Raw genomic sequence first — 21,867 nt, forward strand, 5'->3', positions numbered from 1 at the left:
GTTGGATTTAGTACCACAGTAAATGTAGTGACGAGATGCTCCTTTTGGAACAATTGCTGTTTTCTTGATAAAGTGCTTCTTATTCATATGGGGTTTTGTTGGCCAGGATAAGATGGGATTTAATCAAAGTAATAAGGGATAATGAATATGTTGCTATCCCTTCCTAAATTCTTGGGATAAAGTCAATAATACATCAGATTAAAGCAACACAAAATGATTATACTATAGGTAAGTGTAGTAAAATATACAAGAAGTAATTTGAGACAATCAAAAAGAACCTTAGGCTGAATTCAGACAGCCAATTTGGGCTGACACAGGAACAGCCCACATCTGGATTTAAATGGCGCATTCAAACTTGCACATCTAAGTCCTGCCTCATTCCTGCCCTTACCTCGTCCTCCACCATTGCTCTGCTGCTTCAAAAAGCTACCAAGTAGTAAGTGGTAGCAAATCGCTGATGTGCTCCCAGGGTGCCTTTCCCAGCCATCTGAACTGCCGGTGAGTGCCAGGGAAGTGTTGGTCATGTACTTGAGCAGCATGACCAAACCTCTGGGGCACACACAGTCCATCCCTGTTCCAGCAGTGGGCTGTACACTGTCTGACTACCCCCGGAGCACTTCCCACTATGCCAGCTTTCTTCTGCGATGGGAAGCTGCTGTCCCAAGCTGCCTGTCTGTACCCAGCCTTATACTCTGCTTTAGAGATGTTATACTAATCTCCCTTGCTAGGCCCATGTTGTTTTACTTCATTCAGAGTCAATGATGCAACTGCAACTCCCAGAAAAAATGACAAGAAGCTGTTTAAGATGTGAATGTTACCAAACCTTGATTCATGTCCATATCTGACCATTATGCCTGTCATTTGTGTAGCCTGGAAATAAAGATTCATGTAGGCTACTGGTGACCTTCACCCAATGATCAACCCTCCAGCAAAAATCAAGTTGAAATGCAGCTGCTCAGTCCCTCAACATGGAGGTTTCATTTTGCCATCCTGCCTAATAGCCATCAATAGACCCAGGGCTTTTTTTGAGCAGGAATGCACAGGAACGCAGTTCTGGCTAGTCCAGTGCCAGAGGGTGTGGCCTAATATGCAAATGAGTTCCTCCTAGGCCTTTTCTACAAAAAGCCCTGTGCAAAACAATGGTGACATCAGGGAATGTAGCCTAATATGCAAATGAGTTCCTGCTGTGCCCTTTCTACTAAAAAAAGCCCTGAAGAGACCTATCTTCTCCAAATCTACCATTTATGCTACTGGCCATTGTGACAACCTGTGGCAGTGTGTTCTACAAGACAATGGTGGGCTCTGTGCCATGTTTTCTTTTGCCTGTCTTGAATCAAGTTCAAGACACACTAATTGCATAGAACATCCCCAAATTCTGGTACAGTTATTTACTCCAGCACAAGTTTAGTTTCTTTCCAGCTTTGCCAAAGAAAAGGGAGAGGTCATCATACATTCACATACAAATTGCAGGTATGTCCAGTAAGAAAAGCTTGGGGGGGTTAATAACTATTTGGGGGGGATTATCTAACATTCAGGGTTGCCTTTATTTTGAGTAAATTCAGATAATGCAACAAGAAAAAAACCTTAATTATAAACCTTTATAATCCCCTCAATCTGTTTTCTCCACTTAATCTAATACATAATTAAAATAGATGCAACTTCCTTTCTGAATGAAACAGAGCACTCCAGCCTTTCTCCACAGGCTCTCTGAAGGAGGTACTACCAGAAAGGCAGTAGATAACACAAATCGGGTTAATGTTCAGGTAAAATGGAGGCAGAAAACTTTGCTCAAGAAATCCTGGAATGAGATCCCCCCCCCCCAATACTATTTATTTTTATTTATTTATCTGGGATTTATATCCCGCCCTTCCCACCGAGTGGCTCAGGGCGGCTTACAACATATATAAAACTAACATAAAAATATAAAATTACACTTTAAATTAGCATTTCACAATATATAATTAAAATCAGACATTTGTTATAACTATACATCATACTAGTCTTTAGAGTACTGCAATTCCATTTTTATTTTATAAAGAGCCCCAAAATCACAGAATATCCAATTTCATACAGTGCAATTGAAATAATAAAAACAAAATTATTGCAAGTAAACTTTGAAACAAACTTAGAATCAAAAATTGACAACATCCCCCCCCCCGCCAGAACAGCTGCCCTTTTGCCACCAAATCCCTGAACTTCTATCACATCTGCTCCACAGCACACCATGGGAGGCCGCTCTAATGCCTCGGTTCCGTCTGGCGAGTGCCAGTTTCTGCATTCTCTTTAATTGGAGACCCCAGAGGCCACATGCAATTACACTGCTGTGCCTGAAAAAATATCCCTATTTTTGAAGTGTTTCACCTTCACCTGAAGTTTAGTTTGGAATGGGTTATAATTCTGTTTCAGACAATGACCAAACAAACACCATCACTGACCCTCTAATGCAAAATGAAAGCCAGACTTGGGCAGGAATCCCATTCATCAAATTGCCCTACTCCAGCAAGGGACATAGAAGAGCAGGTTCCATCCTCTTATTCCTAGCTGGAAGATCATTCTGGGTAGCTGTGCAAGCTTAATTTGTAGTAGTGAAAAAAGAGCCTGGTGGCAAGAATAACAACATTTATTTGAGCATAAGCCTTCATGAAGATGTAGTGATGGTCAGAGGTATAGCCATCTTTAAAATTAGACAAATTCATGGAGGATAGGTCGATTGGTGGCTGCTAGCCAAGGTGACTAAAGGGAATCTTCATGTTCAGAGATGGTTTGGAGAGCTCTCTCAGCCCCACCTACCTCACAGGGTGTCTGTTGTGGGGAGGAGAAGGAAAAGGAGATTGTATGAGACTCCTTCAGGTAGTGAAGGGTGGAGTATAAATTCAATCTCTTCTTCTTCTACCTGACTGAGGTTTCTGTCTTCCACAGGCCCAGTCCCAAATTTCCAGGAATTTCCAACCTGGATCTGGCAATGTTACCCCACCATCCCTTACTTGTGGCCAAGGGAGAGCTGGGGGCAACCCTTAGCTTTGACCAGGCTGCTCTTGACTCCTGTCAGCCCCAGTAAAGTATATCCATTTGCCCACTGCATGTTGAGACCAGATTTTGCCTTGCTCTGTTTCCTTGTTTCTATAAATGTAGAGCAATTCAGTCACCACATAGCTAGAATAGCTTCCCCAATGCTACCACAAAAGATAAAGGCAAACTCTAGTGAGCTTGGGGAGCAGGTGATTTTATGTTGTTAGCTATAAAGTCAGACGCCTATTAACAAACTGGATTAATTTCCAAAACAAATGAACTAATTTAAGCAATATTAAAAAGCAACTCAGCAAATGCCACCTAGGTGCAAATGAGAAGCTATAATGGAAAAAAACCACCCATATATGCAACAATCTTTCAAATACAATTTGGCTTTTGAAAACAGCGTTTCTCATGTCATCAAAACTGGGTGAATATGTGTCAGCAGGGGTTTCATTTCCTGAGCAAGCAATTTCTGCTTTGAATAGCAGTGTTATCATTTTCCAGAATCATATTAGAAATTTCGGAGGGGTTGCCTCCTTTTGGCCTCTGGGGATTAAACCTCAGGGTCAGAAACTCCATTCTACAAGACTTGTCTTCAGTCTGCACCTCCATTTTAAGTGTTAAGTTTTTCTGAAACATTCTTACATTTCTTCCTCTTTCTGTGGAGCTAGAGGAACTGTAACCAAGATACACATAATGACTATATTTTGGCTTATAAATTATCCCTTTTTCTGGACACAGCTGACTCATCCACACTAATCCATGGCACTGTGATCCATGCTAGGCTGCCCTAGGGCTGCCCTTGAAGACAACACAGGAGCTTCAGTTGGTGAATTATGTAGTTCCATATTTACTTACAGATGCAAGTCGATGGGAAGATAGCACCTGGGCTGAAACTGCTACATTTGCTATATATAGGGTTGCCAACCTCCAGATAGGGCCTGAAGATCTCCCAGAATTACAACTACTCTCCTGCTAACAAAGATCAACTCCCTGGAAGAAAACAGTTGCTTTAGAAAGTGGACTCTATGGCATTATACCTCACTGAGGTTCCTCTCCTCACTAAACACCACCCACCTTGGGCTCTTCCCACAAAATCTCCAGGAATTTCCCAACCCATGACCTGACACCCACATACACCCCTGGCTTCTTAGTATGTTTCATTTGTTGTTATTGTGTAACTTTCCTTGAACTTTTGCAACAACAGAATTACATTTTAATAACCAATATTATTTTGGAGGTGAAGACTCTTCTCTAAGTGGTGACTGAGTTGAAGGAGGCAAGGCCTGAGCAGTGACTCTTGCAGAGACACAATAGACAGATTCCCTAATACACATTTTAGGATTTATTCTCTACTTTCCAGAACATTAAAAAAAAATCGCAAGCACCCCATTCCCATGCGCAATTATTGAGAAGTAAGTCCTGCTGAATGCAATGGGACTTCCAACTGAGTAGCAAATAAGGATTGCAGTCTTAATTAACTGATCCTCAGTACACCCCAGACAGGTGTATTTTATTGTCCTTCCTTCCCAGACCTCCAGTGTAACCTTTACAGAATTGCTGGATAATGGTCTCTCTCTGTCTCTTTCTCTCATGCACCTGAGTTATTGCACAAATATCATTAGTTTAATTTACTGTGGGAGGTAATTCAGGGAAGGGGAGTTGTGCCTGCTTGGCAGAATAAATCGTTTCAGCAAACCAATCTGACATCTAATGATGCTCCAAAGCATTTGCTTTAATCTGGCCCAAGGTGAAACCAGCCCTTGCAAATATGAAGATTTAAAAAAACTGAGAGGCCAGAGACTGGTGGTTATTTCTCAAACATGGATTAGTAGCCAGTTCAGGTTCCTGATATATATGTAGGGTTGGCAGGTCCCTCCTGGTCACCAGTGGAGGGGGGAAAGGGTCACCAGATCCAGGATGGGAAACTTCTGGGGAGGGCAGAGATCTCAGTAGGATACAATGCCATTGAATCCACCTTCAAAGCATCCATTTTCTTCAGGGGAACTGATCTCTGTAGTCTGGAGATGAGCTGTAATTCCAGGAGATACCCAGGTCCCACCTGGAGGCTCGCATCCCTACATCTGACACACCTCCCCAGTTCCTTTCAGTGAGACTTAGACTGCCATGTTTTTTGTCAGATACTGTAGCTATGATCTTAGCAACTATTTGATCTGTGGGCACCAGTGGTAATCTTATCTCAGGATTGTGAAAAGCTTCCCCTGCTGAGTTCTTCAAATCAAACAGCTGTAAAAAGTATAAGAACAGAACTTTTTCCCCCCTGGTCAGTTGGTAGCTTGTGGGGCTTGCATAAGATTCCCTGAAGGGTTTAGTTTTGCTATGGCATTTTCCACAAGTATTATTGCATTGTGAATCAGCAAGAATCAGCAAGCAGTAGCCAGTTGTTTTGAAATAAAGAACACAGGAAAAAGGAAAGGAAAGGTCCCCTGTGCAAGCACCAGTCGTTTTCAGCTCTGGGGTGACGTTGCTTTCACGTTTTCACAGCAGACTTTTTACGGGGTGGTTTGCCATTGCCTTCCCCAGTCTTTTACACTTTCCCCTCAGCAAGCTGGGTACTCATTTTACATACTTCGGAAGGATGGAAGGATGAGTCAACCTTGGATCGGGTACCTGAATTCACCTTCTGCCGGAATTGAACTCAGGTCGTGAGCAGAGAGTTCAGACCACAGTACTGCAGTACTGCTGCTTTACCACTCTGTGCCGTGGGGCCAGGAGCCAGGAAATAATAGATGATCATGGAAATAGATAACTCTGTTAATCGTTGCACATTCTAAATACTGCTTGCGATAGTCCAAATACCTGGGAAGGGTAGTGTTGGAATTATTAAGTAATGATTTCTCTGTTAAACTCAGATATGTCTCCATTGGTGCTGCTCTCTCTGTACAATAATCACCTTTGATGAAGTAAACTCTGACTAACAAAAGCTTATGCTGGAATAAACTATGCCACTGGACTCTTGTTTTATTCAGTTGTTTACTAGGTCTTATCCCATATTCTTCCTAGCTGCCTGATACACCAAAATTTAGCAAATAAAACTTTTCCTTACATGGAGATAACAGTGCTAGAAAAGTTTGATCTGCTGAATGTCTGAAACTCTCCCAGTCTGTGACCCCTTCTTTATCATTCCCAAATGTTACCATCTGTGATAAAGCAAGAACTCTAACATGTAGAAAAGTGACATATCAAGGAGATGCTCAGGTCACAATCCTTCTTCCCAACATCTAGCTTTCTAGGTGCACAGAAATGTTTTTGCGTTTCAGTGAGGTGAAGTGTAGAATTGTCAGTGTGAGCCATTGTGGTATAGAGATCTTCATAGAATCGTAAGAGTTGGAAGGGACCTCCAGGGTCATTTAGTCCAACTCCCTGCACAATGCAGAAACTTCACAAATACCCCCCGATACATCCCCAGAGACCACTGCCCCATGCCCAGAAGATGGCAAAAACCTCCAGGATCCCTGACCAAACTGGTTTGGAGAGAAATTGCTGCCTGACCCCAAAGTGGGTTGCCAAGTCCCCAGCGCTGCCCGGCAGAGGACTTTTGCACGCGATGCAACGACATGACCCAGAAGTGACGTCATTGTGCTGGTGATGTCGCTCGCGGCCACTCTAGGCATTTCTGGGAAAACTCTGTAGTTTTCCTGGATGCTCTAGCCATTTGGGAGGGGAAAAACTCTATGGTACCTATTGTACCATGGAGTTTTACCATGGAGTGTACCATGGAGTTTTCCAGGAAAACAGCATCCAGGGAAACCATATAGTTTTCCTGGAAATGCCCAAAGCAGCCACAAGCCCATCGTTGGTGTGGTGATGTCACTTCCAGGTGACATCATTGCACTGATGATGTTGGGGGAGGTTCCCCCCACCAGCCCAATGTGGGCCGGCGGGTTGGGAACCTGCCCGGACCGGGGGCTTGGCAGCCCTAGTCAATCAGCATTTCCATGGGTGTGTAAGAAAGGGCCACAAGAACTAAGCACTGATGCAACCCTTCCCACGCTCCTTCTCATGATCTGCCTAATTCACATAATCAAAAGAGAGAGAGAGAGAGTATTGCTGTCAGATGGCCATCTAGCCCCTACTTGAAAATCTCAAAGGAAGGAGAGCCCACCACATCCCAAGGAAGCCTATTCCACTGAAAAACTGCTTTGTCAGTGTTATGTATGTGAAGGCATGCTTAGACATATTGGGTGTTGTTTCCTGAGCTTGAGGCACAACACAATAGACAGAGAGGATCCAAAGATTTGCATCCCGATTGACTGCATAATGAAAAATGGCCAATCAGGAGGCAGTATCAGAGGCTCCTAGGTTCTACTAATGAGTATGCATATTCTAATGAAGGACCCCAAAAGGGTACAATAACAGGATGTTTTCTGCTTCCTGGGGGCTGGGTTTCCCCTGATGCATTGCTGCATGCGCTGAGTGTTTCCCTTTTCAGCTACCACATCACATTTCTGGCTCATATTCAGTGTGCAGTTCACTAAGACCCCTAGATCCTTTTCACACATTTATTTATTATTTATTACGTTCGACTTATATCCCACCCTCTCTGCAAGCGGACTCAGGGCGGCTCACAACATCATGTCAATACAATTAAACCAATAAAACATATAAAACCATAATTTACATTTTCAATTTTTAAAAACCATTCTGTGGTGCTGCATCAGTACAATATAGGTGGCATTGGATTTTCGAACAGCGATCACCAGCATTCTATATGATGTCCGGTGGGCGGTGGCAGCCCTCTTTCAGTTAAGCATCGAAGGCCTGCTTAAACAATTCGGTCTTACAGGCCCTGCGGAACGCAGACAGATCCCGCAGGGCCCTTATGGCCTCCGGAAGGGTGTTCCAAAGTTCTGGTGCTGCCATCGAAAAAGCCCTAGATCTTGTCACACATAACCTGGCTTCTTTTGGTCCGGGGGCGGACAGTAAGTTTTTTGCCCCTGAATGCAGTGCTCTCTGGGGGATATATGGAGAAAGGCGGTCCTGTAGATAGGCAGGTCCCTGACCATACTACTGCCAAGTCAAATCCCCCCCTCAGTCCTATAATAATGCATTGGATTTCTCCTACTTGAATGCAGAACTTTACATTTACCCCGTTAAAATTCATTTTATTTGTTTTAGCCCAGTTTTCCAACCTGTTTATAATTTTAAATAATTCATATTTTTTAAATTCAAATTTTATCTTATATGATTTTTATTTTTAAAATCAAATGTGCAAATTTTAGAGGTCACTATAATTTAAATGTAATTCAAATTCCAGTTCTGTAAGTTGTTTTAATTTGTAAGCTGTTTTAACTTGTAATGGCCAATGGCTATCCAATAAATTTTACTTATCGCTCTATCATTGTGGCATAGTGGTTAAGAGTGGTGGACTCTTATCTGGAGAACTGAGTTTGATTCCTCACTCCTCCACAATAAACCTGCTGAGCTACCCTGGGCCAGTCATAGGTCCTTTAGAACTCTCTGAGCCTTACCTACTTCATAAAGTGCCTGTTGTGGGAAGAGGAAGGGAATGTGGTTATAAGCCATTTTGAGACACCTTAAAGTAGAGAAAAGCAGGGTATAACAGCCTACTGTTATCTTCTTCTTATCCCTTGCAATTAAAAGAGCCAACAGCCTGGAGGAAAAAAGGTCCTGTCTCTTTAGTAGAAGTTGGTGTGTGTGCAATGAACTGGCATCAAGTCTCAGCCAACTTAAGGGGTTTTCATGGCAAGCAATTAACAGAGTTGGTTTGCCATTGCCTGCCTCTGCATATCAAGTCTGCTTAGCTTCCAAGATCTGACAAGATCAGTCCAGCCTGGGCCATCCAGTTCCACAGCAGAGTCTTATTTACCAGGTGATGTCATTTACCTCCATACCAAGAGAAGTTTCATATGCCCATTTTCTCATTAAACCTCTATTAAAGGGAAAGGAATTTTTGTCCCTCCAGGCTGCTGTTACTAATGGCAATCCAACTGTTACCATATTGTGAGCGTTTGTCCAGATCAGCACCTCCATTGTGAGGCCTGGTTGCTTCTCCATGAGAATTGCTTTGTGCAGATGGTAGCCCTAGTGGCCCACTGGTGCTTACAAGGGCAGCAGGAAAAAAATAAAAATAATGACATCATTTGCACTGCTACGTCATTTCTGATGACAATTCAAAAATGACACAAGATAGTTCTAGGAATCTCCAAAAAAACTTTATTGCTTTACCATAGAGTTTTAGGTGATTCCTAGAACTACCCCAGGTCACTTTCAGGCAGGCCTCAGATTCAGTGGGAGCTCACAGGAGCACAGCTCCTGAACCTTTCTGAGAGTTCCACCTCCTCTTTCTGAGAGTTCCACGTCCATTGAATAGTATGTGCAACTGCATAACAATCCCTGGATGAGCTCCAACACCTATTTTTCTACAAAATGACCCTTGCTTCCAGGTTTTTCCCAGAAATGATATAGCAGCGCAGATGATGTTGCACCCTACCATGTCCCCAATCTCAACCCTCCCATGGTTGCCAAGCAATCCTATTTTGTACTCCCTTAAGTATGGTTGCCAACCAGCCCCAAAACACTCTGTCCTGCTGTTGTTGTGTCTTTAACAGAAGTGTGTAGGTTTGCTGGCCTGCAAACTGCCCTTTTAACTATGTTTTTGATTTCCATTAATTAGCAAGCTTCTCTCCTTGCTATGAAAAGCTGTCCCTTGCCAATTCCTGTTCAAGCTGTTTGAAAGAGCAGAGGAGGTTGGGTATTTTCCTGGCCAGATGGTAATAGTATCTGCAGAAATCAGCAGGTGAAATTTAAAAGGTGTGGAGATAAACCTTGCTATTCATTAATATGTTCACATCAAGTTGCTACAAGTGCTGAGGCTGTTTTTAAAATTGGCTGTCCTGCCTAGGCAGTGGAAACAGAATCTGCCCCTTCAGTTCTGGCACTAACCACATTTCTTCTAGGGGTTTCAGCTGCTCCAGGCTGCAAGCATACCTTTGTCCAAACAACAGGAGTAATGTTGCCATTGGGAATAAATTGTGCCCTCATAAAAATCAACCCCAGCAATTCTAGCTTCCAATCTGGAAAGTACGTGATGAGTTTGTGCTGGCTTCTTTCTTTGCTGTGGAATTGGCAGGACTTGGTATTCTGTAAAAGAGCCTCTGGAGTGAAAGGGATATCTAGTTAAATTACAGCAAGTCAGCACTGGAACAGGGACTCTGGCAGTGCAAGAACCTTTCCACCTCTGTCTCCTGTGAATGCATAATTCTACCATGAATGCATGTGGGGCACTGTGCTGTTGGCAAGACAGTTAGTAGCATCCTTTACTGCTATTGACTTTTTCACTTGGATGCTCGATTACCCACCATTTCAGCTCCCTTCCTGCTTGTGGCTAGCAATCTTGCAAGCTGAATATTGTGTGGCTAGAGTGATAAAGCAGTAGTGCAGTCCTAAGCTCTGTTCACGACCTGAGTGCGATCCTGGTAAAAGCTGGGTATAGAGAGCTGGCTCAAGGTTGACTCTGTTGTCCATCCTTCTGAGGTCAGTAAATTGAGTACCCAGCTTGCTGGGGGAAAAGTGTAGATGACTGGGGAAGGCAATGGCAAACCACCCCATAAAAAGTCGGCCATGAAAACGTCATGATGCAACGTCACCCCAGAGTTGGAAAGGACTGGTGCTTGCACCTTTACCTTTTTTAGTTGATCTGCATTCAAACAGAACATGCCCCGATTATCTTTTCCCCACAGCTGCATATGCACAATTACATGCTATGTTCTTGCAGCTGCCACCCTACACACACTCCTGCCTTGGATGCTGCCACCATCTCCAACTTAAAAGGCACCCTGTGAAAAAAGGGGGGGGGGGAGACCCTGACATTTTATATGCTCACATTGTTTTGAGACTTACGGTACTTCTTTGGTGTCTCTGTGTATGAGGTGTCCATTCATAGCTGTTAAGCTGTGTGAATACTCATCAATTTGTGCATGCATGTTATTATGTGGTCTCACAGGAGTTGTAGTTTATTTTCCTTCCCCTCACATCCATAAAACTGTTTATAATGCTTTAAAAGAGGCACCTAAGTGCTTGTTGCAATACAGCACTCTTGGCATACAGCAAAAGAAAAGGCAGATGAACCATCCTAATTGGGGATAAATTCATGCATAGAGGAAGTACTGTGAGTGATCTATGCTTGAAAAGTAGGTCACTTTAATAACCCTCGAGGATATGTGCTGTTTTCTCCAGGGATCATGAAGACTGTGTTTGCCAGCCATGCAGGCACAAAAAGGACCTCAAACTGCAACACAGAAGTAAATAAAAATGATCTACCAACATATCACTGAGCCATGGCTCTGCACTGCAAACTATTACTGCAAAGACACAAAGCTGCTCATCATGGCACTCAAATCCTATGTTGAGGATAGTGAAATGGGTCAGAAGAAGGCTGAGAAGTAGTTGCAGCCCCTTCTAACCAACCAGAGGTAACACAATGGAGTTTGCTGTGGCCATCAGACACATGGCCAGTGCAGAAGATGGTAGAAGGAGCCCAATGTGTGGGCAACAGAGGAAAGGAGCACCAGAAGGAAGTTCACTGACCGGAGCCAGTGGACTCAGCCCCCTTGGACAACCTACTGGAAGCATGGTGCTTCAGCCTTGCCTATGAAGAAAGGTTAAAACACTTCAGGCTCTTTAGCTTGGAGAAACATCAACTGAGGGGTGACGTGATAGAGGTTTACAAGACTATGTATGGGACAGAGAAGGTAGAGAAATAAGTACTTTTCTCCCTTTCTCACAATACAAGAACTCATAGGCACTTAATGAAATTGCTGAGCAGTTGGGTTAGAACAGATAAAAGGAAGTACTTCTTCACCCAAAGGGTGATTAACACAAGGAATTCACTGCCACAGGAGGTGACGGTGGATGCAAGCATGGCCAGCTTCAAGAGGGGATTGGATAAGCATATGGAGCAGAGGTCCATCAGTGGCTATGAGCCACAGTATATTGTTGGAACTCTCTGTCTGGGGCAGTGATGCTCTGTATTCTTGATACTTGGGAGGGACAGCAGTGGGAGGGCTAGTGTCCTGGCCCCACTGATGGACCTCCTGATGGCACCTGGGGTTTTTTTGCCACTATGTGACAGATTGTTGGACTGGATGGACCATTCGCCTGATCCAACATGGCTTCTCTTATGTTTTTAAGTTTGCCAAATGGTGAAGCCAGCCAGCTGTGGACTACAGTGACCAGCAGACACAGAGCTGCCTTTGGAACAGGGAAGATGGTATAGGAAAGGTAAGACAGCACAGAAAAGCAGTACCATACAGACACTAGGAGTGCATGGCTCATGATGAGGCAAGTCCTTGAACAACCAATATAGCCCTAGGATAGAGAGGGAATCCTGAAAGACGGGGCTACTTACTTTGAGGCCACTACAGAATCTCTCACCAGCTAGGGATGCTAGCCTCCAGGTGGGACTCAGGGATCCTCTGGAATTACAGCTCATCTTCATGACTACAGAGATCCATTTCCTTGGAGAAAATGGATGCTTTGGCAGGTGGAATCTATGACATTTTATCCCACTGAGGTCTCTGCCCTCCCTATGCTCCACCCCCAAATCTCCTGGAGTTTTCCAACCTGGAGCTGGCAACCTTATGCTCCCCACCAGTGGCCTGGGGGGACCTGGCCTATCTCTGACTATTAAGTCAGTGGCACTGGTGTGCGCAATGCATGCTGGGATAGACTGCAGAATAATGCCATAGCTTCTTGAGGGCTTCTTTTATACCATATCAAATGGAAGGTGTCCTGGCAGACAACAGCTTCCTACCATCCCCTTACCTTCTATCCCATTTTCTCCTGGTTTGTGTTAACCTCTATCTCACATGCCCTTGGCATTCATTTTGATCAGTTTTTTAAAACCTGCATCCGTATCTCTAATGAGAAGACAGGTATTGATTGGCTAATAAAAACAATCCAGTTTACTGCACAGTAAATGAGTGAATGTATTTTTCCATAATTGAACTGTCAAGAGCACAAATCCATGTATACCCATAGTCATATTGAGAGTTCCCAATACGGAGATGTCTCACCTGCCCAAATCCTGCTGTCTCTTCCCTTTTCTGCCTTTCCCACCATTAATGTTTGGTTTGCAACCTTTGGGCCTAGGAACCTATATGTTGGCTATGTGGGAAACCCAGATTCAAATGCCTGCTCAAGTGTGAAAGTCATTATGTGGGTGGGCTTAGAGAAGAAAATGTGAACCTTCTTTTCACAGCTATGTCATCAACCACTTCTCCATACATTGGTATCACGAGTGTGCACTTTCCTTCCTTTCCTAATTATTGTTCTGAACCACTTCATTGCTGTCTGCAATTATACAGAATGTTCCATGTGTCAAAGTGCAGAGAGTAGCAGAGATTCACACAGATTTGACTCTTGCTAGTGCACATTGCATGGGTAGTTGGCTTAACAGTGCAACAGCTTGTGCAATTAACCCACTCCTTTTTACAGAATATCAGTAGGAGATTTATCTGGATCCAGGTCAATACTATTGAAGGGCTAGTCTAATAGTAAGTCTCAGCTGGAAGAGACGACAAGTTTCCAGATCTCCAGTGTTGCCTCTGTCTCCTCTTGGAGTCCAAAAAGAGGTTTCAGGCTCCCACAGGCCTACAAAAGGAGCTGCCTCTTCACCCATTATAGAGAACAAAAGATTGGGCTTGGAATTGCACCCCTTGTCCTGTCTAACAGTCATACTTGACTTGCGAGTTCACATCAGTTATGGCCAGGAAAGTTGAAGCTCCTCCTGAAGTTCCCCAGAGAGCACTGAGATCTAGTTCTCAAAATCTTTTAAAAATCCCTGGGCCAAGAGAGGCTAGATTGAAAACAACCAGGGAGCAAGCCTTCTCAGCAATGGCCCCCCCGATGGTGGAATCAACTTCCAGAGGTGGTGCGAGCCCTGCGGGACCTGAATCAGTTCCGCAGGGCTTGCAAAACCACCCTCTTTCAGCTTGCTTTTAAGATAGAACCCGGCTAAACTGACCTGTAGCCACCTAACCATCTTATATACGACTGTGAACTGTAGCACCTTAACTTAATTTAATTTATAATAGCTGTTGTATCTATTTTAACTAATCTATGTAACCTAATTGTATCTTAATCTGTTTTGTCTTGATTGTATTTTATTCAAATCATGGTTGTCCCATGTCTGTGAGCCGCCCTGAGCCTGCCTTTGGCGGGGGAGGGCGGGATACAAAAATAAATTTACTTTACTTTACTTTCTAAATGCACTTCAGTCCCTGTCCAAGCAGGCACTACACCAGGGGTGGCCAAACTGTGGCTCAGGAGCCACATGTGGCTCTCAAAGCCCCTGCCACAAGATTTGGATCCCTGGCCCAATTTGTGCACTCTGTACTGTGTAAAAAGAGTTTTGAACCAGCATACAGGGCTCTCCCCATCTCCAATAACAACCCTGTAAAATAGGTTAGCACAGTGAATGGCCTACAGTTACCCAGTACCAAGGCATATCTATGTATTTGAATGCAGTATCCCCTGTCATAGAGCACTTTCACACTACTACCTCACTCCAATTTTTTCCTTGTTGCCTCCTTCTCTTTTTCTGAAGCTTAGAGGGAAGGGAGAATTCAGACAGCCTTTATAAGAAGGGAGTACTTAAAAGGAATGCAATGCAAAAATTCCAGCTTAGCCTGCAGAGGCAAAGTAGCCCATTACACATTGATTTATTGCTAGGAGATGATATGCAAAGAAAGCTCAGGTTTGTAGAGGCAATACCACCTAAAGGAACATTCTGGTCAGCCAGCCAACACATACACAGCATGAAATAGAAACAGGTCATCAAAAGTGGAAAACCATGGTGTGGGGGAGGGGGACAGAGAACACAGGAATGAAAAAGGTACGCAAAAAGCCTCACGGCACTTTGGCAGCAAAAGTGCAACACTGTTGAAGGGCTAACCATTGTACAGTGTGTACAACTTTTTTTAAAAAATCCATCTGGCTTCAGAAGCGAAAGTGGGTATAAAGAGTAGTTAGAATGGTTAAAGTCCAGTACTCCATCCACCATGCTACACCACCTCTCATTTGGTGAGTCAAACCTCTATGTGAGTCTTTGTTCTCAGGATACAAACATGGAACATAATCTGAGTAAAAAGCAAGTAAAAATGTAGGGAGCATCCAACACTCACTCTGCCAAGGAAGTAGTGTCCAAATCAGAGTGGATGTGGAGTTCTATCTGTAAAATGCTGAGCAAATATAGCAAGCCATTGGGGTTCCAGTAGTCTGTCTTGGAGAAGCAGATATTTAAAGACCCCTCCTCACCAGAAGGGACCCTCATAGCTAGCTGGTCGCATGCTTTCTCCCTGCTCTGGAAGTGGCTCCTTCATATGTGGACACATGAAACTGCCTTATCCCAAGTCAGACCCTTGGCCCATCAAGTCCAGTGTGATCTGACTGGCAGAAGAAAGATCATTCTCAGCACCTGGTAGCCTTTTAAACTGGAGGTGCCAAAGATTAAACTGTTGACCTCCAGGATTCTGCTCTCTCACTGAGAAAGGACTCCTCCCCAAAGGTGCATCTCATCTAGCGCCTCTCAAGCAAACATGTGGGTTTTACTTTGGAAAATGAAAATCTCAGGTATTAATATCTTAACTAAATGAAAAATTGCATTGCTAGTTTCATTTAATCCAACATTCTCCCCCCCCCCTACACACACACTCCAGAATGGTCAACTGGATGTATTTGGGAAGCTTACCAGCATGACATCAAGAACCTGCTTCTTGGGGGTCCCAACATGTGGCATTCGGAGGTATATTGCTTTTGAGCATGGAGGTTCTATTTAGCAATGAATAAGTCTCACTCCCTTTCAATGCTCATTTGTTTCAGTTTATTCTGTGGTTAAATGTTAGGACCAGAAGTCACTTGATTCATGAAAGGTCAGAAGGAGGAGGAGGAGGAGTTGAATTTATACCCTGCCCTTCACTCAGGGTGCTGTCACACCTACCATTAAAAGCGGGTGTATAGCGCTCAAATCTGAACTGCTGAATATTGAATCGATGCAGGGCAGTTCAGACGAGCATCTAAGAATGCGATTCATTCTGTTGTGCGCGATCAGACATCCAATACTATCACGCTCCTTTCTTGGAGCATGCATAATCAGATGGTGATTTCTGGGAGGGGAGGGGGTCCATTGAACATGCGCCCAACTGTTTGGAGCTGGGAAATCAAAACTTTCTTCAGAGGCAGGGGGGAAGGGCGAAAGTTTCCAGAATTAACATTGCCGATCCAAACCATGGAACTGCCAGGAATTATTTTCCTAGAAATTGGCAGTGACAATGATATTTTAAAATCCTCCACATTGAAAAAAAAGAATTTTTTTCCTGTTCTGAATAGTGGGATAACGTTCCCCCCCCCTCCGATCCTGTGTTGATTGGAGAAGCAGAAGCGTCACCTCAGATTCCCAGATGATCTGGCAATGCGCATGTCTGCTGCGCGTGAGCTGTCCAAACAACAAAAAGCCGATCTTGTGCCGCTGTTTTGAAAAAGGGCCGGACTTTATGTACTGTCAAATTAATGTGCCATTCATGCGTAGCAAGCCTGGATGAGCCCGGATGACGATCGATTGCCAGATGTGGCTGTCTGAACGAACACATTTAATCCGTCAGCCAGACGGAGCTGTGTCGTCACTAATGGTACGTGTGACCGCACCCTCAGAGTCTCAAATCGGCTTACAATCGTCTTCCCTTCCTCTCACCATTACAGATACCCTATGAGGAAGGTGGGGCTGAGAGAGCTCTTAGAGAATTGCTCTTGAGAGAACAGTGACTAACTCAAGGTCACCCAGCTGGCTGCACGTGAAGGAATGGAGAATAAAACCCAGTCCTCCAGATTAAAGTCTGCCATTCCTAACTGCAACACCAAACTGGCTCTCCAGAAAAAGAGGGAAGTTGGTAGAATGTACCTTTTGAACACCAGGCAGCTTTGCTGTAATTCATTCCACACAAGGCAGTCGATGCAGAAGTCTTTCGCCTGGAAATACGGCCTGTTACTTTCCCAATGTTTATTATTTAGCAAGAGAAATATACCCTTGTGGATCTTTTAATGAAGGCAAAAGCCACTGTGCAGCATCATTCTTAAGCGTTGTAAATATTCCTTAACAACACATTTAATTAAATTAGGCTCTTGTGCTTTGTATTAAAATTGCCTCAATGGATTATTAAATATATATATTGAGCGTCCTTCTTAGATGTTGGATGACTTCAGCAAAATCTTCAAAAGCATCTAGGAAGGCAGTGACTGTGGCTGAACCCACCAACAAGACAAATGAGGGATGGATGGATAAGAGGGGTCCCATGGGACTTTAATTTAGCCAGTAGGACCCTCTGCCCCCCGCCCCCCACCAGACAGTTCTGGGATTTCCCACTGATTGCTTCTTAGAAAGAAGGGGAGAAGCACACCCCAGCTGCAGGCAAAGCATGGACCTTTGTAAGGTTCCCAGTATCCTGATGTCTCACTGGAAATTAATTTTACCCATCAATTGGGGTGCATGTATTGCCATACTTGGATTATTTTATCTATTTAATATTTTGCTGACATTTCAATTTCTCTTCTTGTTCACTTACAATGTGATGTTTTGCTAGGATTTCCTCAATTTCAGAAAGCTCCTATAGGCATTTTATATATTCAATATTTACATTCACTGGTACCATCCCCTAGGAGTTGTTGTGATTATGCCTTTTATTCTAGTAAAGTGTTTCTTGGGGGATTTATAGGCTCTTAAATGGCCTTTCTCCTATAGTGAGATTGTGTTCTGTGGTACTCTTTTTTCTAAAGCCTTAAGCACCTAAATTAGATCGATTTCCTATTTGATGGTCATTACAAACAAGTTTCTGAAAGATCACAAGCTGGGCATGGTTTTCATGAGTCATAATTTTTTTTGCATGCTAATATCTGGTTTGCCTGTGGTTATTTTAATAGGTAGCATGTATTCTGAAAGATCATTCTCTATTGTTCATTAGTACTGGATGACAATTTAGTGGAAGGTTTAATTGTGTATTATAAAACTATTACTATTTTTAACAAAACCACTTGTATTACATCTGGAACTGGCTAAGGGCTCTGCCCACATCCTGCATCTTGTATGCATGAGTTCTGAGAAGAAAGAAGAAACATGATAGGGTTGCCAGGTTCCCCCTCGCTACCAGTGGGGGGAGAAGGGGGGAGGGGTGCCAGATCCAGGTTAGGAAAGTCCTGATGATTTGGGGATGGAACCTAGAAGAAAAGGGGCCTCAGTGGAGTACAATGTCATAGAGTCAACTCTCCAAAGCATCCATTTTCTCTAGGGGAACTGATCTCTGTAGTCTCTGGACATGAACTGTAATTCTGGCGGATCCCCAGGTCCTACCTGGAGGCTGGCACCTCTAGCATGGGCTATATTTTGAACTTGTTAAACTGCAATATGTAACATCAGCTGTCAAGAAACTGTTTCTGAAGCACCCCTAACCTAGCTTTTAATAAAAGGCCAGGGGGATAACTAAGGGAATATACATTTTTTTAAAAAAAATTAACTCGTTGCAAGGGAATAGTCACAAATGCCTTCAGTAGTGGATTTTTCATAACTGCATGGGAGAGAATACCAGCAGATGCATCTTCTCACCTCTGCATAAACTGCACCTACACTAGATGTACATTTAACATATTGGACCAGCATCTGGGAGATCCAGGTTGAAATACCCACTGTGCCATGTAGCTTGCTGGAAAGCTTGCAGTATCAGAATAACCAACTTCACAAGCTTGTTATGAGAATAAAATGGAGCAGAGGAGACAGCTGAACTCTACCCAGAGCTTCTTGGAAGAACAGCAGGATAAAAATGTAGTAATTATATGAAATACATGCATTCCAGGAGAGCTCCAGACTTCAACCTTTATATATACATAGCAATTCTAGACAGATTTAGACTCTGAAGCCAATGAGTTTAGAAGTGTGTATTCCTGTTTAGGGTTGCACTGATAGTTCCTTACCTCCAAACTAAACTCCATGGCCTTTTAGTGTTCCTGGCTCCTTGGTAAATAGTCATCATTAGCAGCTCCCTGTGCTAACCACTCGGATCTTTTCCATCTTGTTTTGCTCTTTATATTGACAAAGTGCACAGGGAATGCATGCAGTTATATGCAGTTTGGAAGTTTCGTCCAATTTGGCTATCTGTTGCACTATTTAACAGCAATAAAGAGGCTGAATAAATGCATGAAAATGGGATTACAAAACAGCCAAAAAACAAAACAAAACTATTTGTTGGCAATGAACCAGAAATCAACAGCAGGATCCTAACAAGGAAAAACTTCCAGTGTCAATTCAAAGCAACCTGTGTTCAAAGCCAGCCAGTTCGCAGAACCAAAGAGTTCTACAGTTAACTAAACTCAATAGCTTTGCTATTGCAGCAAGACTTTGGGAGAGAGCAGCAGCACTGACAAGAAACCTGGAGGGAAATGTCACCCTTCCAGAGGTTTTGCTAATAACTTAAAATTGCTAATTGGCTCAATTCAATTGAATAATTGCTCATTGACTTTCAGCTGAGACCTTTAGAGGGGTTCCAGAAATGACCTAATTTCACAGAATCTTAAATATGTAATTACACCATTTTTGCATTCAGCTATCACAATATTATGCCTGAAGGTCCTTTACACTAGCATGGGATGTCTCTGGTCTTGCAGCTGCTTTACAGGTCCTTGAAGTTCCTTAGTTATTTCTGTTCTGATCGTTCAGGGATGCTCCAGCACCTTTAGGAGGAGTTCGTGGGAAGTGTAGGTTCCCTTGTTTCTGCTACTCTCTCCGGACTTCCACAGCCATTTACTTGGATTGAAGTGGCTTTCTGTACACACTTCTGGCTTTCATTTATAGTTTCCTATCAATGGTGCATCCATTTTTCCTTGTCGTACAAATGCAGCCTATCCAGAGGAGGAGAATCTACAAAATGTTTCTGCCAGCTGAATAAGACCTGGGCTGAGCTTCTGTTTCTATCCTTACAGGTATTGAAGTCTAAGTGTGGCCAGTAGTATGAGCCTTCGGGCCACTACCTGGGGCCCTGGGTAAATCCAGGACATTTCTGGTAGCTGAGTGAGATTTGGGCTGAGCTTCTGTTTAACTCCATGTTTATGCTAACTTGTGCACACAACACTCCTCTTAGGGACACATGCTGGGAGGGTTTTTTGAGGTTAATCTGCAGCCCTGGGTGCTAATCAGGGTATGAGCCATAGTTCCTTCTAAACTGTGCCAGGGGGTGATGGTACACAAAATTTAAAAAAGCTGCTCACAGATTTTTGCTTTTGCCCACAGATACTGCTTCAGCCCACTGGAAACAATGGAGGATGGGGGCATCTCCATCTGGGGCCTACAGAATTGCACCCCCTTGCCCAATCTTTCTGAAACACGGGGAGGCTTTTGAGGAGAGGCACCATCAGCTATGTTGCAAATTTGGTGCCTCTAACCTAAAAAACCCACCACAGATACCCACAGAGCCACAGATACCCCTTGATTGATTCTCCATTATAGCCTATGGGACCCATTGACTATAATGCTCCCCACAGGCTACAAAGGAGTCAGAAAAAAAGCTATTTTTGCACACCCCTATTATGTTTTTCACTATGAGTTGTAAACTGCCTTGAGTCACAGGAAATAGTGGGATATAAATATTTGAATAAATAAGTGGTTTGGGCAGGTTGAAAACATTTAAGCAACTTCATGTTTGTTAGGTTCGGCAGGGTTCTGACAGTGATTGTTCCTCCTCTGTCATACTTGACCTGTAATGCTGGTTGAGGAGCCCCATGGTGCAGAGTGGTAAGCTGCAGTACTGCAGTCCAAGCTCTCTGCTCACGACATGAATTCGATCCTGGCAGAACCTGGGTTCAGGTAGCCAGCTCAAGGTTGACTCAGCCTTCCATCCTTCTGAGGCTGGTAAAATTAGGTACCCAGCTTGCTGGTGGTAAGGTGTAGATGACTGGGGAAGGCAATGGCAAACCACCCTGTAAAAAGTCTGCCGTGAAAACATTGTGATGCGACCTCACCCCAGAGTTGGAAACGACTGGTGCTTGCACATTTACCTTTTTAATGCTGGTTGTCATATTTCACTTTAACACGCCCCCCGCCCCCCTCAAGTGCTGCATGTTTTCTAAGTGCTGCTATGTTTTCTAAGGCTCAGCAGAGACCAGATCTACCAATATAGTGGAAAAGGGTGAGTAGGGTAGATCTGTTCTCTGGAGGACTGGTCTACCAATATAAGTGGAAAGGGGTGGGTAGACTCCGGAGGACATTTTCTGCTTTATTTTATTATGCTTAAATTATTCTTAAAATATAGTTTAAATATAATTTAAAATAATTTATTCTGAGATTTTTACTATGTTGTGGAAGAAATCTTCTAAAAACTAATTTATGCAATAGTCAAATGCAGACTCGCTCACAACTTTAATACTATTAGCTTTTTCCCCACTCATGAGGTAGAATTTCTGCTCACAGCACTGTGGAACTTAGAGGGAACACTGGTCTGAGCCTGGGGAAATGTACTGAAGAGGATGCAAAGCTGGCAAGAGCATAAGAAAGGCCAGAGCTTGGTTGCTACCCAACACCCGATATGGGTGCCATCCTCCAAGTGGGGCCTGGACAAATACGAGTGAGATCAGCTCCCCTGGTGAAAATGACTGCTTTGGAGGGTGGTAATTCTGACATAATACCCTACTGAGGTCCCTCCCTTCCCTAAACCCCATCCTCCCCAGGCTGCACCCCCAAATCTCCAGGAATTTCCTAACATGGAGTTGGCAATTCTAGTGCCAATCCTTGCTTTATAATGACCCTGCACTGAGTCTTGCCCTCTCTATGATGTCCTG

This window comes from Heteronotia binoei, chromosome 12, assembly GCF_032191835.1.
Source record: "Heteronotia binoei isolate CCM8104 ecotype False Entrance Well chromosome 12, APGP_CSIRO_Hbin_v1, whole genome shotgun sequence".
Lineage (NCBI taxonomy): Eukaryota > Metazoa > Chordata > Lepidosauria > Squamata > Gekkonidae > Heteronotia > Heteronotia binoei.